Here is a 27,746-nt window from a genome sequence, read left to right as displayed (position 1 = left end):
GTAGGCAAGCGCGGCGCAGGTCCGCAATCGCGTCGGTCCACCAGTAAGCCGGTGGCCTCCCATTTCTAGGGTGGACTCGCCTAGGCATGGCTGCATCACACGCATGTGAGAGCACCGCTACCAGCTCGTCGCCGTCTAAACCGATTAAGTTTCGCTCACGGCGGAGCGCTTCCCTAAATACCTCTTCGTCGAAGTATGATGTCTTCCACCTGCGAGGGCTTGGCCTTGGCCTAGCCGCCTCTTCTTCTATCCGCTGCCTGCTGTTGTTTTAGTCGATACTGTAGCGAACCACCAGGTGGTCGCTGTGATTGTAGCCATCATCTACTCTCCAGTTTGAACTACTTGTTGAACCAGGACTACAAAAGGTCACGTTAATAATTTACTCCACTCCGTTTCGACTATAGGTACTCTTGGTACCGACATTAGTCAAGTCGACATCTAAGATGACCAGTGTTTCTAGCAGGATCTGACCCCGCTGGTTCGTGAAACGGCTTCCCCATTCCACGGCCCAGGCATTAAAATCGCCCGCTATTACCACCGGCCTTCGCCCTGTTAGCACGGTCGTTATGCGGTCCAGCATCTGCGAGAACTGCTCGATCGGCCACCGTGGAGGCGCATAACAGCTACAAAAGAAGACTCCGTTTACTTTGGCGACCACGAAGCCCTCATAGGTAGTAGACATCAACTCCTGGACGAGGTATTTGTCGCTGCCGGCGGGTACTCGGTATGGGTCTGCTATGATGGCGATATCCGTCTCACACTCAGAAACCGCCTGACAAAGCAGTTGCTGAGCCGCATCACAGTGGTTCAGGTTCAGCTGCGTTACCTGCACTGTGATTTGTTGTTCACTGCGGCTTTCTTGAAGGCCGGGCACCTTGGAACACCCATCGGATGTCTGTTGTTCGAGGATTTCCCGGTACAGATCATACAGATGAGCGGACGCGTACAGCTTTGGGCCTTATGATCTTCAGCGCCGCATCGCCTGCACAGTTTGCGCCTGTCAGGGCATTTGCAGTCCCACGACTTGTGGCCTGGTTCCATACACCTGAAGCAAACCTCTGGTGGCTCGTGGAATGTCAGATGACATACGCACCAACCCACCTTTATGTTCCCTATCTTAACGGACTTGTTGACGTCCGCTACAGGTAGCTGAACCAAAGCTATCTGTGTCCCTGCTGGCCCCTTCCGTAGCCTAACGGCTGCGTCAGCCACCTCCACATCGCACTGTTGCCGCAGTGCCGTGACGAGCTCTTCCACTTCGGTGATCTCATCAATGTGTAAGATCTCAATCTCAATCTCGCCTCATGTGTAAGATCCCTCACCTCAACGCCCTCACCAAGGACCTCTTCTGCCAGCCTCTTGTAGGCGGCGCCCTTGTACTCCTTCTCGCGCTTCAGCTCCAGGATCATCTCGCCCGTACGAGTACGTTTATTACTGCGTACGTCGGCTCCAAGACCCTCAAGCTTGGCGTCGCTTCGCATCGTCTTCAAGACGTCCGAGTACTTGGACTGTTCCGTCTTGATGACGAGCGCGTCGCCTTTCTCACGCTTTGCACGTACCTTCCTATGCCTTGGCTCGGCGTCCTGAGCTACTACCGACGGATTCGTCTTCTTCTTTTTCCGCTCTACCTTCGTTAAGGGACGGTCCAGCCTTTTCAGGCCCATCCTTCTCAGCTTTCCGGGAACCCTGGCTGGGGTCCGACCTTCCGGCATTGTTACCGACTTTCGGGGTAATTATTCGCCTGACTTTTCGGGCACCGCCAGACAGCTCCTCGCCCGACGGCTGCCTCGCCCGCTTCTGCGTGTGCTTTCCCCGTTTGTCGCGAGCAGTCGCTTCCACTTGTTTCGGACTTCCTGCGAAGGAGAAGGCCTCCGTTTGAGTAAACTTCGGCTGTTCGGACACGGAATAGACGTACTAATTTTTGGAGCAGCGCGGGCTCAGTAATCAGCTCAAACTAGAAGAAAAATGTATTTCAGTGGGGTTTCATGGTACATAGTAATTCAATCTTACAGATTAAATATCTTCCCGTATTTGCTACTTGTGAAGTACAACTGGGGATCTCGCAACCTTACCTAGAAATCTATTAATTTTGCCGGTTAAGATTGCTAAGTGCTTTATAATCATCATTCTAACTTACGTAGGAGTAACTATTTGCGATAGGAGTAAGAATTCGTCATAGGACGTTCTGAAGCGGACAAATGATAATATAACCTAAAATGTTCACCGTATTATGGAATTATGGCAATTAGTTTTAATTTACGTCACTCTTTTTTTTTTTTTTTTTTTTTTTTTGTAAAATTGCGTTTATTGTCGAATTTGTTTAAATTAAATTACATCTATAATTGATTAAACATTGACTTCAAAAGCAAATTCTAACTCCTCTAAATCAATTCTATCATTGCTACTTTCAATGAAAGTGATATAGACTACTAATAACTTCACTGTAGTTTACAGGCATTTAAAGGCGCACAAATTCAATAAATATTCGCCTAACGATTTTCCCGAAACCACGTTTGCGATATCGACCAGCTGCTATCATGGATTCTTTGATTCTGCTCACAATAGTAGCCTTATAATAGATGTCAAAAAAGACTCAACGTAGCCTAGACCGCAGGTACGCGTCCATCGACGATCGATGGTAGTGGTTGTAACATCGGCACTTTCTCCTTTGCAAGCTCCGCTGCTGCAGCAGTCAGTCGAAGCAAGGCCGTTTTCAGGTCCTTGCTTATATTCGACTTAGTGGACGCAAAGTCGATGATTTTGCCAAGCTGCTGCTCAGCCACCTCTGTTGCGGACCGTCCTTTATTTTCTTGGCTGACGGCCCTCAGCAGCCACGCTCCGTCCATAACCTCCACCGGCTAGCTTGCTGGAAAGTGGACTGGAGCTCCCACGCTTGAGCTGCGTACGTAGCTCCCAGTGCCTACCTCCTCGCTTCTCCTTGTCGGAGACCTCATCGACCCGCTTTTTGCGAAGGGATTGATCGCACCACTACTTCCACCAATGTTCTGATTTCTTGAATTTTTGCTCATTGTTAATCCCACGAGCCGCACGGGAAATAAGGTCCACCACGTCAGAGTCCTGCATTAACGCGGTAAGGGACAGCTTACTGTGGGGGCTGCCCAGGTAAGCTGCCCCAAAGGCTCCGCTAAAGATCGAGAATCTTTTTCACCCCCTCGACCACTCATTCCTCGGGGGTTCGTCGGGCCCCGGGACTGTAAATCCCTGCTGCCCTAGCAACCGCCGTATGCACTGCCCTATTTGGCACTGCATTGTTTTGATTTTGTATGGGATTTTGACGTTTCTTGGCCTTGTTGTTTGCAAAATTTTTGTTAGATTAAAAGAGAAGGAGAGAATTACATGCAGTGCCCTATGAGCCTTTGCACGAATCTAGCCTACTGCTCACCCCCACAGAAAAGTTAAATACAGCGCACACAGTAAAAGTCAAATTTGACTTTTACTGTGCGCGCTGTTTTTAAATGTTCTGTGGGAGTGAGCAAGACAGGGCAAATTCGTACCGAGGATAGGATAATTTAAAAAAAAAAATCGCAATAAAACAACTTGCTTGTTTGAACCAAATGGACATTTTACACTTAGCAAACTAATTCCGGAAAAAAAATGTAAAATAAGCCTCATTCTAGTATGGGCCGTAGACCGGCCCACATTTGTATAATGCGAAAAAAAAGTTTTCAAAATTCACGGGAAACCCTCTAGAATCATGCCTTTGGATGAGAAGAACAATCTGTGAAAGATTCAGCCCAATCGGTTGAAAACTGAGCTGGCGACATTGTTCTATTTTTCAAAAGTACCATTAATGTTCCTCCAAAATAATTGAAATATCATTGAAATTGAAATATGTTTTTCATATAGTGAAATTCTTATAATTTCGAAACAACGGCAGATAAAGTATTACGAGTGTTTGAGTGTGTCTACCAGAAAAAAAAGGGTATTGTTACATTATCTACATGTATACGGAGATTAAGCAATGGATGAAGTATTTTATTTTTGATCAGAATTTACTTAAAATAGCAATTTTAAGTCGAATCGGGGCGACATGAACACTGGCAATTACGAATGGATGTACGCGCATTGCATACTGTTAGGCGTTTTCGAGAGTTTGGAAAAAAATCAATTCAATTGGCTTCTTTAGCGGTGTTGAGATAGTTCCATATTCTGAATCTGCATGCCAAACTGAGCCGAAATCCAAATTTTCATGAATTTTGGTGCCCGGGAACCTATTTAAAAATCGATTTAAAGTTTGTATGGGAGTGATTTGTCGAATCACCCCTCATCGCATTTTGTACTGGGCGGAGCTGTCAAACAGTTGCCCAGCTGTCAAAAGGTGATTTCAAAAAATCTCTTTGTAATTGAATTTAGATATCAAAATAAAGTTCTAAAAATCTGAAAAAAGTCATACTGGCTTAGAAAAAGGTGTTCTTTCGTATAAAATCAAAAAATCAATACATTGTTCTAAATTTAAAAACCCAATTATGTTAGCCTAAAGCAGTGAAGAGAATTGTCAGACAAAAGAGACACAAAAAAAGTAACAAAGAAGGCGCAGCGATTACTCTTCATCCCAACTGGTAACAGATAATGACATGATCCCGAAAAATTTTGTTGCAGACAAAACTGTGAGATATATGTAAGATGTACTGAATAAAGCTGTGATAAAGATAATGATCACAGCAGGCGATATAGCGCATTTGAATGTGATGCGAACTGTCAAGCAGACAATGTTAGCATCCCTGCTTGCGCAGCAACAATTCCAGGCGTCACCCAACCGCGTTCACTCTTGCCACTTGCGAACCAACGTCAGCCTGGGTAAGTTGTGTGTGCTGCACGTGAGGGGTGATTCCTTCCCAGAGAAATCCTGGGAGGAATCACTCTTCAATTTGCATGCGAAAGTGAGAAAATTACGACAACACAAAAAAAAAAGTGAAAAATGTGGTGTGATATTCATCGTGGGCTCCGGATGGTGCATGCTTCCGGATGATTTTTTGTGCTTGGACAATTATTAAGGAAGAAATAAAACACGAGCAAAATAAACCAGCAGCAGTAACTGGTAAGGAAAAGCTATAGTGATTCTGTTATTTTGTGCTTACAGCGTGTTGTTTGCCGTGGGGGAAAACCTCCGGCAATGTCCGCTGCCGAAAAGCAAGGTTATAAAGATCCTGTTGTTTTGCATCGTGCAAATGTCGGATCGAATGCTTACAGGGTGTTGTTTGCCGTGGGGGAAAACCCCCGGCAATGTCCGCTGCCGAAAAGCAAGGTTATAAAGATCCTGTTGTTTTGCATCGTGCAAATGTCGGATCGAATGCTTACAGCGTGTTGTTTGCCGTGGAAGAAGAATGCCGACAATGTCCGCTGACGAAAAGCTAGGTTAGAAAAATCCCGTTGTTTTGCTTCGCGCAAATGTCGAATCTGAAGCTTACATCGTGTTGTTTGTCGTGGCCGATAAATCTTAGCAATGTACGGAAAAAAATATTAGAAAAATCCCGTAGTTTTGATTCGTGCAAATGTGGGATCGAATGGTTACAATCTGAGACGAGACTCGCGAAGAGGAAAAAAAGCAACGTCAAGTGCAGCCCAACTGAGCTGTCAGTTGTAGCCCGTTTGATTACGTTACCTAAAACGAGTAAAGTATTGCTATCCGAGATAAATTCTGAAGCCAAAATTCACTCCGAGCAGCATTTTCTTCTCCTGTACTGTCAAAAATAAATTGAAAACAAAATATTCCAATGATTACTTTGCTTGGCGTTTGTTGGCGATGCAAAATTTCACCTCAACATGATTTTGTGCGTGAATGGGATTCAGTCACACTGCATGTGAGGTGATGCGGTCACGTACGTGTTTGAACCACCAGCCCAAAACATAATGTCAACACAGATAGGAAGAAGAAAAAAATAGCAAAGTGGAGAAAAAGAAGACCGTCTTCGCGAGTCTTGTCTCAGGTTACAATATATCGTTTATCAAAAGGTGTCGTCAATGTCGGCTAGCCAAAAGAAGGATTATGTTGATGCAGTTTGTTTTCTGTGGCTAGTGTTTCAATGAATGACAATGCTTTATTCTCTTTATCTATAGATAGATGTATAGATTATATATGATGTATTTTATCAGATATCTCGAATTTAAACGACGGAGAAATGGGATAAATTCGGGTATAAGATTGAATAAAGACTCAAAGAGCCAGATTTTTTTTTCAGTATCGCCAAAGCGGTAATTATTTTAAATATTACAAGTATAGAGGCTTGCATTACAAAAAAAACTTCAACAAAATCACATATGATTTTTAAGCATTGCCCTCAAAACTATTTTGAGAGCAAGAACGGCTGTATCAAGCGACCCCGAACGAGAGAGAAAAAAAGAGAGATAATGATGACGTCATTGTGCAAGCTACCATTACACAATGGGTCCAGAGCCGTATTTACGAAGACAAAAATGTTTGTGCCTTAACCATAAGTTTTAGGTACATGGTGTCTTTGGGAAAGTTTCTTCTTATTTTTCAACTTTTTTTCTCATTATTGTAAAATTAGGGTGGTCCCTCTAGTTTCGCTGATCCAAACATCTGCCTCTTAATAGTTTTATGTACGTTCACAAAATGTTCTGCAAAGTTGTAAAAGAACTTATTTGGAGCAAGTTTGCCGAAGAAACCATTATTCCATCTCTTATGGTTCCTAACTTCTATTTTTTAAAAAGATTCATGTTAGGGTGATCCATGAATTTCAGTTTTCCTGAAATAACTTTTAATTCGTTCGTTTCTCGTAAATACTTTGTTCCGAGCACTTTGAGAACTATCAGCGACGCATATTTTTTCCAAAGAGCTCAAAGTTCTAACTCGCGTAGTTAAAAAGATATTGGCATTTTTCTTCGAAAAATAACTTTTTTTTAAAAAGCCATCTCTCAGAAAGGAGCAAATGGATTTTCAATCTCCCGGTTGCATTGGAAAGATCGTACTCTGTTCTATTTATGGTGCAAAAACTGCAGGTACCTTTTTTGTTTAAAGCTTTTTATTGAATTTGGAAAATACGATTTTTTTTATGGAAAAGCAGTTGTAATTTTGAAAATCGATGAGATACAAACTTGGCGTCTTCGACAAAATTGTGAGTTTTTGGCTGCTATAAAAAGGCCCAGAACAAAGTGTTGCGAAAAAATCAACACATAAAATTATATTGAGTAAAAACAGATTTTCATATGAAAAAATGACACATTTCAAGCAAATTCAACTCGTCTTTGTTAGATAGATCTAAGTAGCTTGGTAAATGGTCATCCATTTCATTATAGAACCAATGTTTATTTATACTGTCATTACCATTTAGGCTCAATGTTGATAAGATATTGTAAATCATATAACTTTGATAGGCTTTTACGTTAACATGAAAACGTTGCTGAAATTGTTCCGCTTTCCATATGAAAATCGGTTTTTATTCAATATAATTTTATGTGTTGATTTTTTCGCAATACTTTGTTCTGGGCACTTTTAGAGCAGCCAATAACTCACAATTTTGTCGAAGACGCCAAGTTTGTATCTCATCGATTTTCAAAGTTACAACTGCATTACCATGAAAAAAATCGTATTTTCAAAATTCAATAAAAAGCTTTAAACAAAAAAGGTACCTGCAGTTTTTTCACCATAAATAGAACAGAGTACGATCTTTCCAATGCAACCGGGAGATTGAAAATCCATTTGCTCCTTTTTGAGATATGACATTTTGAAAAAAAAGTAATTTTTCGAAGAAAAATGCCAATATCTTTTTAACTATGAGAGTTAGAACTTTGGGCTCTTTGGAAAAAATATGCGTCGTTGATAGTTCTAAAAGTGCTCGGAACAAAATATTTACTAAAAACGAACGAATTAAAAGTTATTTCAGGAAAACTGAAATTCATGGATCACCCTAACATGAATCTTTCAAAAAATTATAAGTTAGGAATCATAAGAGATAGAGTAATGGTTTCTTCGGCAAACTTGCTCCAAATAAGTTCTTTTACAACTTTGTAGAACATTTTTTGAACGTACATAAAACTATTAAAAAGCAGATGTTTGGATCAGCGAAACCAGAGGGACCATTCTAATTTTACAATAATGAGAAAGAAGGTCGAAAAATAAGAAGAAACTTTCCCAAAGACACCATGTATCTAAAGCTTAAGGTTTAGGCACAAACATTTTTGTCTTCGTAAACACGGCTCTGGACCCATTGTGCATTGCTCGTCGGAAAACATCATTCCTACAATTAAGTACTAAAATGTTCGATCTTTTTGGAAAACAAAGTAGCAGCAGCATAGTCAGAATGGTACCTCACAATGAAGACTGTATTCGGCAGCCATGGAAGCTGCAACGTATGTGACGAGGTAATATAACAGCTAATTATGTGGTTGTAAGTAAATACTCCAAATTGAGATACGGAAATTCAATTTTATGTTAAAAATGTGTAAAACTTCTTTAGAGTAGAAGAAGGATGTGAGATATAAGATGTACTGAATAAAGCTGTGATAAAGATAATGATCACAGCAGGCGATATAGCGCATTTGAATGTGATGCGAACTGTCAAGCAGACAATGTTAGCATCCCTGCTTGCGCAGCAACAATTCCAGGCGTCACCCAACCGCGTTCACTCTTGCCACTTGCGAACCAACGTCAGCCTGGGTAAGTTGTGTGTGCTGCACGTGAGGGGTGATTCCTTCCCAGAGAAATCCTAAACTCCACAAAAACGGAAGCTGAATTTGTTGCGTACCTTTCAACTCGTGAATAGTCAATTATTACCAATCCAAAATCGAAACTTTTTGATGATACATATCCAGCAACGTTGCAGTGTTTACCGACTCGAAGTTACCGCTCGAAAATTACAATGCAAGGCTTAAAAATCTCTAAACTCGTGCTGTATGATCTTTATCCCATTTTTTTCAACTTGGGACAAACCTATGTCGCATTGGGTAGAATGTCGCAAAAAATTCAGGTTGCGACATTGTCGTTATTGTTGCGCGATGGTTGAATTTTGATTCACTGGCCTAAAGTTTATTTAATTTACTTTTTTGTTATGTAAACTCGTCTGAGATGAAGCATTATATCTGTGGTACTGATCTCCGTAGGCAAATTGCTTAACTGCTAGAGAATTAGCCTAAAATTTGATGTTGCATGAAGAAGAAGAAGAAGAACGATGGTGTTTTGAAAAATCCTATCCCTACAACACAGGGGAAGATTTTAAAATGCCTCTATAAAATCTAAAACAAAATCTAATTAAAAACGGTTTGATGTACGGTATTAGACTTTGGACGGACTACATATTGAACGTATAAATTTAAATTTAACTTTTTTTCTTGATGAGATACTTAATTTGTAGTCCGTTCAAAGTCTAACACCGTACATCAAACCGTTTTCAATTAGATTTTGTTTTAGATTTTATAGAGGCATTTTAAAAACTTCCCCTGTGTTATAGGATAGGATTTTTTCAAAACACCATCGTTCTTCTTCTTCTTCTTCTTCTTCTTCATGCAACATCAAATCACCAATCGCGAACCACAGCAGCACGAACCGTTCGTTCCGCAGTGGATAGCGATGCGATGGCATTTTTGTGTGTCTTCTGACTCGATTTTCCTCACGGTTTTCCAGCACTGATCATAGGCGGCTATGTTGTCCCTTATTTCCATTGCTCACGCACGTGGATGGGTATCGAGACAATGGAGAATTGCATAGCTGCCTATGATGTAGCGCGCAAGCTACGACCGACAAACACGTGCTGCCAGTGAATCAAAATTCAAACATCGCGCAACAATAATGACAATGTCGCAACCTGTATTTGTTGCGACAATCCACCCAATGCGACATAAGTTTGTCCCAACTTGAAAATAACAGGATAAACATCGTACACCACGAGTTTAGAGATTTTTAAGCCTTGCATTGCGATTTCTGAACGGTAACTTTCGAGTCGGTATGCAGTGTTTCTCTGCTGAAGATCTATCTTTAAACAGTTTCGACTTTGGGTTAGTAATAATTGATTATTCAGGAGTTGAAAAGTACGCAACAAATTCAGCTTCCGTTTTGTCTGCAACAATTTTCGAGATCATGTCGTTATCTGTTACCAGTAGGAATAAAGAGTAATCGTTGCGCCTTCTTTGTTGCTTGTTTTGTGCCTCTTTTGTCTGACAATTTTCTTCACTGCGTGCTGCATATAACAACCGAGAGTAAACGGGGAAAGATGTCCTCACTCTGCTTTTGCTGGCTGAAACCGCAACTAAATTAAGTTTAATCATGATATGGTCTTCTACAATGTTGTTCCCTAGACTATCAACTACTATTCTTTCAATTCTGAGCCAAATCGAACTCGCCAAACCAGAGTGCTGTATGAGAGACTGGAGGTCATCCAATTTCCCAAATATTTGGACTGAATGTCCCATACAAATCTTCAACTTTTTGCGCTAGCTCAGTTTTCAACCGATTGAGCTGAATCATTCACAGATTGTTCTTCTCATCCAAAAGCACGATTCTAGAGGGTGCCCGTTGATTTTTTTTGACATTTTTGTAATCGGGTCAGTCTAATGGACCGTACTGCAATCAACCAAAGAAATTGGCTGAAATAGGAAGTATGTAACAGAGTTCAGACAGTTGCAGTTGGGACCACAAATTAGCAAAAAAACCACCTTCAACACTGCACTAGCTGGCGGCAAGAAGCCGCATTTGGCAGTGCGCGAAGCTGAGGGTGAAAGCTCAACTGCACTACGTGTGTCGAGGTTCATTGATCACGCGAGTAGCTTTTTTATACCCACTCACTCTCGTAACTTCGAGGTAACCGCGCTAACTTCTTCGCCTCTCCACTCCAACCACCATCATGCTCAACATTAGAAAAAAAAAGTGTAAATGTCGAGGAGAAAAGATCAATTAGTGACAGGTCATTATCAAGCAGAGTCAAATCCGAACTCGATCACGCTGCTCGGGTAACAATCAATATGCGTGCGGACTTTAGCGATATAGGCGGTCTACGGTTTACCCCCCTTGGCACCCTGTGATGTGATTAAAACTACTTAATTAATTAATGGGTAAAGCGACGAACCCATGGCATGCAGTCTCTTGAACTTGTATGTACCTATGATATTATTGCAACTCTGTACTTGCTGTAATAATAGTTCGACAATGATTTTTCTTTAGGGCCTGATTTGGTCGATTTCTCTTCGTAGAATCTGTCATTCGCTTGATAAGTTTATGAAAACCAACTACACAATTACGTTTCGTGTTACTGGAACGAGATGTAGTCGTCCCCTACGGATCGTGACCAAAAAATCGTTGGAAAACTTAATACACTGTGGTGTATTGGCACCACTGCCTGCAGCATGGCACACACCGCGATTTGACCTGACGACGATTGCCATGTAATAAAACTTCAATCGCAGCAATCGCTGGTGAGAAACTGAAAATGTTAAAGTTAGTTTATAAGTGACATTAGAATAAAACAGAAATAAAATTGAAAATCTCTTTGATTATTCAAGACGTCACATACACTTTGTGTAATAACACAAAGAGAGGATCAACGAAGAGAAATGAATCAATCCATTTTCCGATCAATTGGATTGGAAAGCAACGGAATAAACATCCGACGACATCAACCTACATCATCGTCATCAACGCGTCCATTTATCAAACATGAGTTGCAATAGCAGGGCCATAAAACGTTTATAAACAGACCACCGCAGGGCATTGCAGCAATTGCCATCAGGGAGCTTCGCTTCCTGAAACACACTGCACTGCAGCAACCAAAGTTCAACCATCGCATAAAAGCACCGCTTAATGGACGACGAGCACTGTTTTTGCTTGTAAGATCGTGGTCGATCTCACCACGCCAGAGCGCAGCCTACCTGATGGCTGATGGGTGTTTTACAAAAAGATCGCGATCTTATCCACTCGCCGCCGCGCCGTGGCCTGCTGGTTGTTCACGGTCCCCTCGAACGGCTTGGCTTGCTTGGATGGATGGACCCCATGATGCTCATTAAAGAGATACGAATGGGGGAAAAAAGTGGCGGCATAAAACCGAAAGTGATGGCGGCGGGTGGCAAACGCGGTAATTGCAAAAGCCATCACAACAAATGCAGTTTGTGGAGATGCTGCGGCTGTTGAAAGGGGTCATTCAAATATGACGTCCATCATTTAGGGGGGAGGGGGGATCTGAGAAAGTGTGACACTCCATATGTTAGGTATACGAAAAAGCGTGACAGAGGGGGGAGGGGGGTCTAAAATCCCCGAAAAATGATGGACGTCATATTTGAATCGTCCCAAAGAGCATTTGCAAACTGCAAAACAATCGAGGTAAATTGAGTGTGAAAAAAACATTACTCTCTGAAGGGGATTTCCCAGTGGCTGCTTCAGTTTTCTTTGACGGAGATTTGCAATTTTTACCACCAGAAGCATAGACGATTTCCATCGTCTTCATCAACAGCCCAGGGCGCTCACTGTAAGATCAAAGTACTCTTTAAAGGGTGAAAAAGTACCCATTTCGAGAGTAACTAGGTGAACTCATAAAAAGAGTAAACGACCTTTACTCTTTAAAGAGTAAAGCCCTCGTACGTCAGTTCACCGTTAAAATTTTACCCATTATTCTGAATTAATTCGGCTGGGAAAAAAGAGTAAATTTTACTCTGTTTTAATTTTTTTTCGGAGAGATTTTGCAGGTTTTTAATTTTAAGGAAATTTTGAATAACCGAATGAACAATTTACAGTGATGCATGCGAGAATACTTTATTTGCTTTAAATATAACAGAGAATCATCATAAATGCCATACATAACTTAACATTACATGTAAACGCGAAGAAAATGTGTGTTCCTTCATTCTTCGTTGTGAGGCCGAGATCAACATTACTTAGCTTGGCTATGTTTTGGCCAAACTGCAATATTTGTTTTCGGGATATGTGCTTCATTCGCTTGCTGAGATGTTCCGTGGATTTTCCGTATGGTGGGGGAATTAAAAGTTGTACCATCTTTTAGGAGTTCTGGTGGGATTTTGGTGCTTCGAACAAAACCTGCAAAAATAAAAGAGATACTTTCTCGACGTTTAGAACTAGTTGCAAATATATATAAAACGCACTTACCAGCACTTCTACGATCAGTTTTCTATTTGAAATCTGCAAAACTTTATCAAAATTTAATTTAAGATCTGTTCTTAGTTTATCAATAGAAAAGAGAACAGAGGAAAAAGTCCAAGATTATTTTCACCCACAAATGGGTAAGAGCTCCGTTCAACAAAAAGGGCAAAATTTGCTCTTTTCCCAAAATTTCAAATTACTCTGTTTTTTGACAGCTCCATACATTTGCAAAAAGTGGGTACTTTTTGCACTTTAAAGGGTAATGCCGAGTTCGCAGTGCTGGTTACTTTCCGAGTCAACGAGAGTCTAATAGAGGTGGGGAAGACGATACTTCGTGTACGTGAGATCCGTGCCTGGTGCAAAACATGTCACTACTACAAGCAAAGCGAGCTCCCATAAGAACGCGTGTCAAATAGTGACGTCACTATTTGTGTTTACATTTTTCTTTGCTTACTAATACATAGCCATCTCTTCTTCTTCCCCACCTGTAATATACTCTCATTGCTATACTATATCTACTAATAATAATGTGTTTAAGAACAGACTTGTTAGGATCCAAAAATGGCCGCCACAATAGCCGACTTTGGCACCTACTCACGATTTCGAGCGCACAAATCTCTTTGTAAACAAAATCAGCGGACCTGATCTTCTTATTTTAAGCTTATTACAAGTGAGCAAGAACAGAATAATAAAATGCACTGAAGTTTAAAGCTTCCCGAATAAAAAATACACAAGAAAAACCGAACGTTGTATTGTAACAGTACTATTTAGAACCATATTTTTACAATAGACACCACTGTGAAAATAAAAAATACAAAAACAATAAGATGTAATGTAGACACCATACCGTGAATTGTAAAAAAAGATTTTTACAATATATTATACAGGTTGTTAAGTACCGTAACAATATAAAAAATATTTTTCTCCATATATATTTTTTGCAAAACCATACATTTTATCTATATATATAAAAATGAGTTTGTAGTCCCTTTGAGGCAACAAAACTCACGAACGGCCGAACCGATCAGCATGACCCTTGCACGTTTCGATTCGTATTCATGGTGGCTGTGTTTATATGTATAAAAAGTTTCAAAAATGAACTGAAAAATGTAAGAAAATTGATAAAGTACTGATTTTTTGTGAGTTGGGAAGGAATTCAACACGATCGAAATGAAACCAATCTAGAGTGCGGTGCTATTTTGAGCTCAACAGTTGTCAAACCACCCCAAGACGGCAAGACAAAGTTTGCCGGGACAGCTAGTTGTTAATAAATTGTTCAAAATACTGATACGTGGGTTTAAATATACCGTACATTGTATGGTACATGAATGGTTTCAAACAATAAAATGTACCGTAAATAAATTGTTTTTAATTGTTTTTTCACTATACTGGTTATACATTTAATGAAATGGTTTTGGAATGGTTCTCTTTTGTTATGTTGTTGATTGATTTGTCTTTATTAAAGAAACCTTTAGCCCTTGGCTGGTTCGTCTCTCCAAGTTATGTTGTATTGTTTTACATTACATAAACCATATCAGAAACGAATTTTGAAAACGACGTATAATCAATGCTACTCCATTGATAATACGTCGTTTTCAAAATTTGTTACTGATATATTGTCATATTATCATGTCATTTTCCTCCTGTTAATGGCATCTTAGGCTTACTAGATTGCGTGCGTTGGGATTTCTCCAGAGCGTTGGGAATTGTCCAGAGCGTTTTGGATAATCCTTCATACACTGAAAAAATATTTTGTTGCATTATACGAAATCGCTCGTCCGGTTTACGAATGCCATTCGTTGTTTTCTGCAACGAAAAGATTTGTAGTGTGCCTGAGTTCGTTTCGTAAAAAAGAACACTCCGACGCAATAACACAGATTTTTTCTGTCTCTTTTTTTGTCGGACCGACATAAATCATGTTGAAAAAAAAATAGCACTCGTATATCAGCTTGGTTTTCACAGGCTCCGAAACACGTATCTTCTGATTGATACCTACCAGTGCTAGACATACATCTGTAGGCACTTGTTGAAACCGTTCGGAAACAACCAGAACGCTTTCTACTCTGATTCAATTTATAAATAACTTTTACTTCCAACTGAGAGCATGCTTCCTTTCCTCTTCTCGCACACGCACCGTCATATGCACATGGAAACATGTTGCTTTGTTGTCTCTGCGCTCCACTCAAACATCAATGATGACTACAAAGCATGCTACAAAGCTTTGTTGCATTCTACGAAGCGAAATTTTATTTCCACGCATGGTTAGTAAAAAACGTTTGACATTTGTTTGTTTTGTGGCATTCTACAAAGCGGGAGCTAAAATCTACGAATGAGCAAGCTTAGCGTCTGTCGGATTCGTGATTTCGTACATGATACAACTCCATTTGTTCTGTTTCAGCGTGGTGGTACGATTGGACCGTACATTTTATGCAAATTGCTTTCAATTTACGAAAACTTTTTTTAGTCGTTCTCCTCTCCATCCACTTACCGACGGTCTAAAAATAGATTTCCGAGCTGCCGCAGTTGCTGCCGTCACCAACACAATCACATTCCGGGTTTGTTAGTGGCAAAAGTGCAGTCGTTTGAATCAATCCATTATTTTATGTTGAAAATACCATATCTCTGTTTGTTTTAACAAACTGTCAAAAATTTCGACAAATGAAAATATTTGTATTATCAAACAATAGAACAGTTCAGTTTAAACTAGAAATCAGTTTGTCGCTATAATAAACTGAAAAATCGGTTGATTTGAACTAGAATTTAATTGTGTTTACAGTTTATTTTTCTGTGTGTAGAAGTCATTTCAGTGTTCAGTCCAGTTCATATGTTAAAGATGGCTCTACGTCAAAGATAAAGTTTGTCAATCGCATTTGATTCAATTGCGGTCGAAGGCAAGTTCACATGAGAGAAGAGGTGAAAACTCCCCTAAATGCAAATACAGAAGAAAATAGTGTTGAACTCATCCACTGATTTACGATAATCTGACCTGCATCTTTCCGGGTTGGCCTACATTCGTATTTCTCTCATCACACTCTACAACACACCTAGCCCGCCATATCTCTTGGACCCCTGCTTGGACCTGCAGTTCTTAGTACATCTGGTATACCACTGCTTTCAACATGTTATTGACTTTAAATTGATGTTTCAACTTATTAACTTTTTTCTCTTTCCTTTCCTTGGCATCAAAAAAGTCTCAAACATCAACAAAACAAAGCACGGACAAAATCTTAAACTGAATAAATAATTAAAAATTCACGGAAAAATAATGTTTCGGAAAAGTGAATGGTTCAAACGTAAGAAAAACAGTATAATATATTGTTACATAAAATTCTAATGTAAATGTATAGTATAGCGAACCATTTCATTGCAATACTCTTTATTGTAGCTGGTACACTGTATGGTGCAGGAATGGTTTTCACCAAACACCCTATGGATAGTTTTTATCCGGGTTGCTTCTTGAGATTTGTGCGTTTGAAGTTCTGATGCACTGTTGAAGCGGGATTTTAAGACGTTTATCCTTAAGGTAACGTAACTCACGGTCGGATGAAACGATCAGCATGATTTTTACACGGTTCAATTCGTCTTCATGACGACTGTGCTAATATGCTCTATCGTTCTTAATAAGGTCAACAGTTGTCAAAAATCAAATGGCAATCACGGAGACAAATTCTGGCGTTCGATTTGAATAGGTCGTAAGTTTGCTGTGATCCCTGTGCAAATTCGAGAAACAAGCCCGATCACGTATTGGTTTCTACAATACCCCTTGAAGAGTCCCCGTTCCAACGTTAATAGAATAAAAAAAAGTTTGTATTTTGCGGAGTAGAAATACTATTTCATACAAGTTCAAGCGACTGCGCATTAGTATGGGACACGCTTGTATGGAAAAAATAAATCCTCGCTCCAGTCGACTTTCTAGATCCTATTTAGATCCCATATGAACTGTACAAAATTTCAGCGCAATCGGTGAAACTATAATTTAGCGCAAGCGGTTCAAAGTTTGCTTAGGATTTACTATGGGAAAAGTTACACTTTCAGATAAAAAATCCCAGAGGTCGTCCTTTGTCTCTTTAATTCAAATCGATCAATGCTTCTTGTAGAATTATCATTTATGAAACTTTCCTTCGAAGACCGCAAAACAATTGGATGCTTGTGGAAAAAGTTATTGATTTATTACCGATTAGTGATCCAACGAACGGCTTTTTATTTTGTTTTATCAGCAGCACTGCTGCTGCCGTTGTTGCATGGGGTGGCGGGAGGCATCACCACCCCCAGAAACAGCAGCAGCCAAGGCAGCAGCTACAGTGCTGCTAATAAAATAAAACAAAAAGCCGTTCGTTGGATCACTAATCGGTAATAAATAAATAACTTTTTTCACAAGCATCCAATTGTTTCGCGATCTTCGAAGGAAAGTTTCATAAATGATTTTTATACAAGAAACGTTGATCGATTTGAATTAAAGAGACAAGGGGCGACCTCTGGGATTTTTTATCTGAAAGTGTCACTTTTCCCATAGTAAATCCTATGAAAACTTTGAACCGCTTGCGCTAAATTATAGTTTCACCGATTGCGCTGAAATTTTGCACAGTTCATATGGGACCTAAATGGAATCAAAAAAGTCGACTGGAGTGAGAATTTGATGTGTGTCCCTGTCCCATACTACGATACTACTGCGCATGCTATAGGTTCGTCGCTTTACCCACTACTCGTGTCACTCGTTGCCTGTAGTGCCTACGTCGCGACTCGCCGCGATCTTCAAACGTAAAGGAAAGGAGAAAAGCTTCAGCTCCCACATGTAGCGCATGCTGCGACTGTTATTCAAACGACCAGCGGAATTAAGTAATCACATGACAGGGTGCCAAAGGGGGTAAACCGTGGACCGCCTATTTCGTTAAAGCCCGCACGCATATTGATTGTTAACCGAGCAGCGTGGTCGAGTTAGGATTTGACTCTGCTTGATAATGACCTGTCACTAATTGATCTTTTCTCCTCGACATTTACACTTTTTTTTCTAATGGTGAGCATGAATGTGCTGGAAGTGGAGAGGCAAAGACGTTTGGGGCTGTCCATTTATAACGTAAGGCAATTTTTACGATTTTTTGACACCCCCACCCTCCCTTGTAAGATTTTTTGTATGAAAGTCCAAATATTTTTGTATGGCGCGTAAGATTTCTCAAACCCCCCCTCCCCCCATAAACTCTTACGTAATTAATGAACGGCCCCTTTAGCGCGGTTAGCTCGAAGTTACGAGTGAGTGAGTGGGTATAAAAAAGCTACTCGCGTGATCAATGAACCTCGACACACGTGGTGCAGTTGAGCTTTCACCCTCCTCAGCTTTTTTTTTTTTTTTAAGTTTATGTGTATTTGTCAATTTGTTCTATAGCTATTTACAATTTCAAAAATCCAGATCTAAATGAAAGCTTAAGGCATTAATATCAATCCTATCGTTATTTTCATTAACATGGCAGATATATTTCACCAACAACTTCAAAATCTTCACTCGGTTCACTTTTTGTATTCCTCCCAATGATGGTTTAATGAGGTCATCGAATGTCAGCCGTCTCCATCCATTCGTTATGCCAGTCAATCTTCGCTGCAGGACCGTCCACGCCGGGCCTACACGAGCGCATTCGCAAAACTTGTGCTGGAGTGTTTCGATGTGGGTTCCGCAGTGTGAACAATTTTCGTCTGCCACTCGCTTCATTACGAAGAGCAATTTTCGGTGCTCGACCTTCTCATTGATGAGCAGATAGAGTTGTGTTCGTTCCGCCGAGGAAAGCTGTCTGTTGTGAATGTTCAGCCATGCACGTGGCCAGTCGGTCGCCGGACTGTTTCGTTCCACCTTGGGTACCTCGGTTTGCTCCACAAAAAACTGGTGAATTCGATCGGCGGAGGGGTTTTCTTGGAATTGGAGGGGAATGTGGGATAATTTAGAAAGGATTAGTTTAATATCAGGATGATCTATTGGAGTTGCCGGACGGGGATTTGCATGGAAAAGAAGGGATCTATAAAAAGGAAGGGAATCGATCTCACGAATGTGCCTGTTGATCGCCAGGGATGGGCACTTCAACGCAGGCAGGTGCAGGTTTAAACCTCCATGTTCCCTCTTGCGCGCCAGCTGCATCATCGGAACGCGAGCAGCTATTCCTCTCCAGAGAAATTTGCCCATCGTCGCTGTGATTTTTGCCGTGTGTATTGCGGCGCTCATAATAAATCCACATTGGGCGGCGGCGATATGCCCGCGAGGAGATGCCCGCGATACAGACGCAATGTCAAAATCGAACAGATAGTGTCACCCACCCAGCAGCATCGCAGCAGCCTTCAGACCGTTCATATCAAAACAAAAGTTAACACAATGGCAACTCAGTTGGCCAGAAATCGTTATAATATTTATCGCGACATTGATTCACTTATATGCATGCATACGCATCACCTCGGCGGCTTTGTGTTTAATTATCGGAATATTATTTAGTGATGCTGCTGGGGGATACGGCTTCATCTTTTCCATTTCCACATTGCGTCTGTATCGCGTGCATCTCCTTGCGGCCATATCACCGCAGCCTCATGTGGATTTGATATAAGCGCCGCAAGTAGAATTTCTGACCATCAGGTCGCTCATAGTGGTGCGGACATATTTTTGCAACTTGATGGAAAAGAAGAAGACAAACGCGTTTCGCGGATTTATCTTGCAAGGCACAATATACCGAGGGGTGGTATCACCGACGAAAGGTACCATAGTTTGGCAGTGCCGAAAGTATTCAACATGATTACCTTCTGATGAAGTGTCAAGGAACGCATAGATTGAAGCCACATTTGTTGGGCAAACTTTCCCACCAACGCATTCCAGTTCAAAGTCGTCATGAGCCGTATCGAGCAGGGGACCCGCATGCGGCAAGGTAGGCCTACTGCTCATCTTTTGCGAGTGTGTTAGTGTGACTGGCAACGTGACCAGAAGCCTAGTCGAATCCTGCTTGGAAATCGGTTTGTTTTGTCGATGGGGGTGGCCCGCGAAATCGCATTGTGTTGTTTGGGAAGGCCCGCTCGATGCATGTTAGGTAGGCGTAGTTTGTTCGAGTTTGACGTGCCTGCACCCTCCCTGGTATCGAGTTTGCAAAGGGAACGTTCAAAAATTACGTCCAACATTTGGGGGAGGGGGGGGGTCTACAAAAGTGTGACACTACGTGTATTAGGTATAGGGAAAATGCGTGACAGAGGGGGGAGGGGGGGGTCTAGAAATCCCAAAAAATTATGGACGTAATATTTGAATCTTCCCAAAGACGACGCCCAAAATTTTGACTGTATCGGCAGTCTGCAGCCACGGGGCGATGATTGCATTGCCTTCGCAAAAACCAACGTTGATCGCAACCGTTTTCTGCAAATTCAATTTTGCACCGGCGGCTGTACCGAAACGGGTGAACACGTCATTAATCTCCTCGATTTGCGCAGGGGACTGTTATGGTCTTCTTGTTTTCTTACCCAGCATTAAAACTATGTTGCTGTGTTGAAAGATGGGTTGTCAGCTTGAGCCCTACGCTTGAGCCGCTGTTATGCTGGCTACGAAAACATTGCATTGGTGGGATAGGGATGCCAATTCCTTGGATTTGCGCCGTCGACGTTACGATGACGCTGATGTCGTCCGCATACGCAACCAGAAGATCGTTTCCACATGCTTGCTCGAGCCGACGCACCAGGGGGTGGAGGTAGAGCACGAAGAGGTGCATGGACAACGGGTCCCCTTGTCGGACGGAGCGTTTGATTTCAAACGACCGAGAGAGGTGCCCATAGTGGTTTCTGCTTTTAGTGGTGTTGCGTGTACGTACACGTTGCATTACACGTACACTACCTGAGTTACTGGTTGAAAATAGTAAACAAAAATCAGCTGTTCCCGGCAAAATCAAATGGGCATATTTTCAACCAGTAGATTTGCATAAGTGTTCGTGACGCCGCGCTGCGAAACCACTATTGATGAGCAAGCTTCGCAATGCCAATTTCAGATGCCTGCTGCTAGTGCAGTTGAGCTAGCATTTCGAAGGTGGGTTCCGTACTTTTTTCACCACTCTCGTAATCCGTTAATTTGTGGCCCAAACTACCATTTGCATTGGCTAAACTATGTTACGTAGGTACTTGGTACTTCCTTGTGCAAGCAATCCCTTTGGTTGTTTTGCAGTACATCGTGCGGTTTTGCCTACCCCCTAAACCATTTTTTTCATTTATTTGACATTTGTGAATCCATGTTCTTGCGTTCTATGGTTTCCAACGATTTTTTAAATGATTTTTTATGTTTGTTTGTCAATAACCTTTACAATACTGTACCTGAAGCTGTTCTGGTGATCTGTTCATCAGTTCCGGGTCATTTGGCTCAACAACCCATTCGGCCAGATGGCATTCGGCCAAATGGCCGGACACCCTGTTCATCTACCTATTATTGGGTTTCTCATTATAGTTTAGACTTCTATGATAATTTGAAAATCCACTGAATTACCAGCGACATTTCACAATATTATTTAATCAAAGCTATTTCGTTTACCTGTTGGGCATCCGACGACCCTGTCATGAATTCCAGCAAACTTGTGTACGTTAGCTACTGTGAAGTCGTGTGCGAGATCAACTGTGATGATAATGAATTCGGGTTGAATCTAAATGGGTACATATGTCGTAATATCTAGCCTCACCTCGTTTACTTAGGGTCTATTACATGCCCAGACGCCAAATATTAAATTTTGACCACTTTTGACAGATAAATTTTGGCAGGTTGTTTGTCCCTATTCGTTTTTCGAGAGTGACAAATATTTTTGTTTGCCAGGTACACCTTGGTCAAAATTTAACTGTCAAAAGTGGTCAAATATTTGACATTGGTCAAAGAGTGTCAAACTAGCTTTACTCATGATTTAGTTTCCATTTCCCGAGTATGAACTGTGCTAAAGGATAGGACATGTAATGGTCGAATAATGATTCCACTTCAGAATTACTTGAGGAATTCGCAGAATTAAGGAAAAAAGGGTAACAGAAGCACTAGCATACACAGAGCTATGGAAAATTATGGACGAAAACGTTTTTTCTGGGAAGATGACTAGACTGATTGAAGCAACGATGGACGGTATGCAAAACTGCATAAATGTTTCGGGACAGCTATCCAGTTCATTCGAACCTCGCCGAGGACTTGTGATCTGAGACAAGGTGATGGACTCTCATGCTCACTCTTCAAAATCACTCTGGAAGGTGTAATGTGACGAACCGGGCTCAACAGCTAGGGTACGATTATCACAAAATCCGGTCAATTTGTGCGCTCTTCGAGGTGTGTAGTAATAAAGTAGAGTATATCACTACACCTCCCACATCACACCAACATACTTAACATAGTAGTCATTGACATCAGAAAGTAGACTGACATATGAATCATTACGATCATTCTGTAATAAATCATTAACCTTATAATACGTGTTGTCACTTCCGCACTATAAGATGGTGGAGGAATTTGTCTATCTTGGATCCTCGGTCGTGAAATTAGATGACGGATGATCAGTGGAAGTCGTGGCTAAATACTACCAAATGCAATATGTACAAATCACTAATAAGACCGGTGGATCTCTACGGACACGAGACATGAACTATGCTCGAGGAGAACCTGCAAGCACTCGGAACTCGGAGTTTTTGAGCGATGCGTGCTAAAGACGATACTCGGCGGCGTGCAGCTCGCTGCACTTTACGGCGAACCCAACATCCAGAATGTGGCCAAAGTCGGAAGGATACGATGGGCAGGGCATGTTGCAAGAATGCCGGACAACAACCCTGCAAAGCGCTAGTTAGTAGCGGTCTCTATTCTCGGTCACGCCCAATGCTCGCCAGGTCACGCTTCACCTGGTCCATCCATCGTGCTCTCTTTTCTCCACGTCTTCTTGTGCCAATTGGCACAAGAAGACGTGGAGAAAAGAGTGCACGATGGATGGACCAGGTGAAGCGTGACCTGGCGAGCATTGGGCGTGACCGAGAATAGAGACCGGCTAGCCAACTCTTACAAACGTCTCTGAAACGCCATGAAATGCCCTTGAAACTCTTGCAACGCCCGTGGAACCCCCTAAAAACCCGCTAGAACATCTCGGAACATCCCTGAAACCCCATGGAACGCCCCAAAGCCCTCTGAAACCCCCATACTCGCGCCTTTACCGCTTCTGCTATATGGGCCCTTGTGTAAAATAGATTATAAGGCTTCGTAGAGTTCTAACCGTTTAGTTACAATTATCCCAATATTATTTTTAATTTGTGCATTTGATAAGGAACTGTAGTGTTTTTATAGATTGTGTTTCATGTTGGGTTTGTAGGATTAGATAGATATTGTATAGTTTGTGTTAAAAGTATTAGATCAACGGGCTTAAAAGGGCAGAATAAATCAACTGTGGTAATAAGGAAAAAGGATTGAAAATGGATGGGTGGTGATATTCAACAAGGAAGGAAAATGAAGGGAGGATGGAACAAATGGAAAATGAATGGATTGGCTAGATTGAATTTTGGGGAGTCGGCCATTGTTAAATATTGTACATTTTTCCCAACATTCGTTTTAGTTTACCCCACTCTGCAACGATCATCAGCTTAACCGATGATCGCGAGATGGTCACCCACTCTCGCAGCATTCAACCAGCAGAGATAGTATTTCATTATCACTCTCAGCCCATCTCTTCGGTTGATCGAAGAGGGGAGACAGATAGCCTGTACGTAGCTAAGGTCAGTCTGCATACGGTGCGCGAATAAATCACTTGTACTCGATCCACGTTCGTCATTTCAATAAACGTTTGTGTCCGTCACAGTTATTGACCGGGGTTCGTTAGTGCAGTGGAAGAAATTACCATCAGTGCGGGACAGTTAAGAACAAGTGTGATCACCGTGCTTATCGTTCTGGGCCGCGGATTCCCCCCAGAGGCGCGATTCGAGATAAGTAACTATTGAGAATAGTAGTTTCGATCGTGATTGACCATCTCGCAAGGTCGAAGACGGAACATTTATTGGTCCTTCGAGCCGGATTCGATCGAAGCGACGAAGACAAAGTGCGGTGGTGATTGTTCTGTGCGGCGTGGTTTTGCTATACCATTGTGCGGTCGCCTGTGAAAGGCGACATTGTTGCTGATTGCTGGCTAAATCGGTGTTGCGGTGACTGTGGCCACGCGGGGTTGAACATCAACGGCTGCTATCCAGGACGGATTCCAATGCGGAAAACGTAGAGCGGAGCACTTCAGCTAAGTACCTAGCTATAAGGAGATTGTCGATGGTGGCGTTAAGAGAACATTTATGATCTTACGCTAGCCAGTTACATGCGTTGAAATCGCAACCAATAAAGCGATCATTTATTGCTGATTGTGACTTGGTTTGGGGGTGTGAATTGGTTTGCTACGTTGAGCACAGTGGGGAATTTTCATCAATTTCTTGGATTTAATTCTGATCTCTGTCAATCTGTGGGTTCTGTCAAAGCGCGAAAACGTTCGATATCGCGGCGCGGTCGGATTAGCTTGTGAAGTGTAATAGTGAAAGTGATCAAGATGGCGCACTCTGACCTGCGAAAGCTGACAAAGAAGGAGCGACAACTGCGAGACTTGGTAGAGTCCATTGAGGAGTTTGTGCACAACTACCAGGAGGCACGCGACAAAGGCTCGGTTGCAGCAAGGCTCAAGAAGTTGGACGAGGTCTACGATTCGTTCTGCGATGTGCGCGCTGATATCGAGGTACTTCTCGAAGAATGCGATACCGATGACGAAGCTGGTGAAGATGTTACTGCAGCCGATAGGAAGCAGACCCTGGCGGCAAAGGTGAAGCTAAGGAGTGAAGCGAATTCGAAGATTTTGAAGACCTTCATCCAGCAGTACTTCCGTCTAAAGCAATCACTTGAAGCTTTCATGACCGGCCCCGGCTCAAGCAGCCAGCTGACTCTACCACCAAACAATCCGCCGGCGGCGACGTCTCCAATGCGTGTAAAGCTACCAGAGCTAAAGATTCCGACGTTTCGAGGATCTCTAATGGAGTGGGTCACTTTTAGGGATACTTTCAAAACCCTAATTGTCGACAACCCACATTTGACCGATATCGACCGGTTCACTTACCTCCGAACTTCGCTGGCAGGAGAAGCGCTGCAGCAAATTGCATCGATCAATCTCTCAGCGGACAACTACTCCGTTGCGTGGCGTTCACTGGAGTCACGCTATGAAAACAAAAAGCTTCTGGTGAAATCCCACATAGATGCCCTGTTTGCTGTCAACCCGATGAAGAAGGAATCGTTCGAAGCACTGAACCACGTCATCGGCGAGTTTGAAAAACATCTTCAGATGCTGACGAAGCTCGGGGAGCAGACTCAGGATTGGAGTACACTTCTAGCTCACATGCTGGCTAGCAAGTTAGATCCCACTACTCTTCACCTGTGGGAAACGGAACATCGCTCAACAGATGTTCCCAAGTATGACGACATGTTAGATTTCCTTTCGATCCATAGGACAGTTTTGCGTTCTATCTCTGGTGAGACGCATGCACCAGTGGAGTCAAGGAAACACCCGAAGGTCACCAGTAGCAGCTATTCGGTCCAACATCAATCGTGCCCATTCTGCGACGATGGACAACACTGGGCGTATCAATGCAAGCGACTCAAGGGAATGAGAGTCGACGAAAGGAGGAACGCTGTGAAAAATAGTGATTTGTGCTTCAACTGTCTCGCTCGCGGTCACACTTCCAAGGGTTGTTCGCGAGGCTCGTGTCGTGTTTGTGGACAACGCCATCACTCATTGCTGCACATCAACAGCAGTGAGCAACAAGCACCGCAATCGAACAAGCGCTCGCAACAACATACACAGAACCCACAGTCGAATCAGACAAATTCAACCTCACACAAGAAACCAACACAAACCGTTCCTCAGCAATCTCTCAACCATTCACCCAAAACCCCCATTCCTATTGCCAGTCCAAGCATGCTAACGCCACCCACACAAGACACTCCTAACGTTGTACTTTCCGCTCAAGAAGCCAAGGTGTCACGATCGGTTCTGCTAGCAACTGCGATCGTGATCCTTGAAGATCCTTTTGGAAACACCATGCAAGCTAGAGCATTGCTTGACAGCGGCTCTCAGCTCTGCTTCATTTCCGAACGCGCATCGCAGCGTCTGAAATTCAAGCGCTCTCGTGAGACACTTTCAATTAGTGGCATCGGACAAGCCGCTAAGAAGTGCAAGCAGTCCATTTTCGCTCGGGTTCGGTCTCGTATTTCGTCGTACACTGGGGAGGAGGTTTTCTACGTGCTACCACAAGTAACCTTGAACCTTCCCATCCGGAGGATTGATTCCACCAGTCTGCGACTTCCGGACGACATCGCACTCGCCGATCCCCTCTTCACTGAACCCGGAAGCGTAGATGTGATCATCGGGGCAGGGTTATTCTTCGACCTGCATCAAAAGGAGAAGTTCAAGCTAGGAGATGATGGACCGATCGCCCAAAACACATTATTGGGCTGGATTGTATGTGGAAACCTGTCAGCTGAGTCAGACGTGCCAAGGCCGCACGTTGCCAACACTTGTACCGAAAGGCTAGATGATCTTCTCACGCGATTCTGGGAGCTGGAGTCGTGTAAAACGAACAGTGTGTTGTCACTGGAAGAATATGCCTGCGAAAAGTTCTTCGACCGCACAACAGTGCGGGATGAAAGTGGGCGATTCATTGTTACACTTCCCAAGAAGGATTTCCTGATTCGCCAACTTGGAGATTCGAGATCAACAGCGATGCGACGGTTTCTGTCTCTGGAACGCCGACTAGACCAGAATCCCCAACTCAAGCAGATGTACTGTGAGTTTATTCACGAGTATCTCAGCATGGGCCACATGGAGGAGGTTATCGGGGATGAAGAAGATGCTGCTCTGCCCCAGTACTTCATTCCCCATCACTGTGTCATCAAGCCTGATAGTACGACCACGAAGCTGCGGGTGGTGTTTGATGCATCGTGCGCCACGTCGACCGGAGTCTCACTCAACAATGCCTTAATGGTGGGGCCAACGGTACAGGACGACATAATCTCTATCGTTCTTCGTTTCCGATTCCATCGGATTGCCATCGTAGCGGACGCCGAGAAAATGTACCGCATGGTACAGCAACATTGGGCGGACCGCAAACTGCACAAGATCTTCTGGCGGGATAACCGGAATGAGGACGTACGGATATTCCAGTTGAACACCGTAACATACGGGACGGCATCGGCGCCGTATTTAGCAACGAAGTGCCTCAAGCGGCTCGCAGAACTAGATGGACATAAATACCCTGAAGCAGCAAGAATTCTCAGCAAGGACTTCTATGTTGACGACATGATGACAGGCGTTGACAGCGAGGAAGATGGAGTCAGGCTGTGCAGCGACATGCAGCAGTTGTTGAAAGGCGGAGGATTCAATCTGCGAAAGTGGAGTAGTAACTCTCCAACCGTTCTGGAGAAAATACCCGCTGAACTCAAGGACGACCGTACATCGTTCGAGCTCGATGACTCAAGCGCCACCATTAAAACTCGGGCTAATCTGGGAGCCCAGGGTAGATGTGTTCCGCTTCAAAGTTCCGGAGTGGTCTTCTTCGGTTGTCTGCAAACGGTGGGTAATTTCCGATCTAGCAAGAATCTTCGATCCCATCGGGCTACTTGGTGCTGTGATCGTCTCTGCCAAAATATTCGTCCAGACCCTCTGGA

The 27,746-nt window shown here is 42.7% G+C and overlaps 1 protein-coding gene and 1 long non-coding RNA gene across 2 annotated transcripts in view; both read left to right on the top strand.

Moving 5' to 3' along the window:
- LOC109409452 (uncharacterized) overlaps nucleotides 1-27,746 on the top strand; it is an 86,193-nt gene that overhangs the window by 35,254 nt on the left and 23,193 nt on the right. The window lies entirely within an intron of this gene.
- Nucleotides 3,525-7,700, top strand: LOC134285091 (uncharacterized). The gene is made up of 2 exons (XR_009996137.1): nucleotides 3,525-5,528; nucleotides 5,949-7,700. It is a non-coding gene; the product is annotated as an uncharacterized LOC134285091 (long non-coding RNA).

The sequence above is a fragment of the Aedes albopictus genome, chromosome 1 (genome assembly GCF_035046485.1).
Source record: "Aedes albopictus strain Foshan chromosome 1, AalbF5, whole genome shotgun sequence".
Lineage (NCBI taxonomy): Eukaryota > Metazoa > Arthropoda > Insecta > Diptera > Culicidae > Aedes > Aedes albopictus.
The sequence above is the reverse complement of the archived record's forward strand: the minus strand, read 5'-3'. Positions and strand labels throughout refer to the sequence as shown.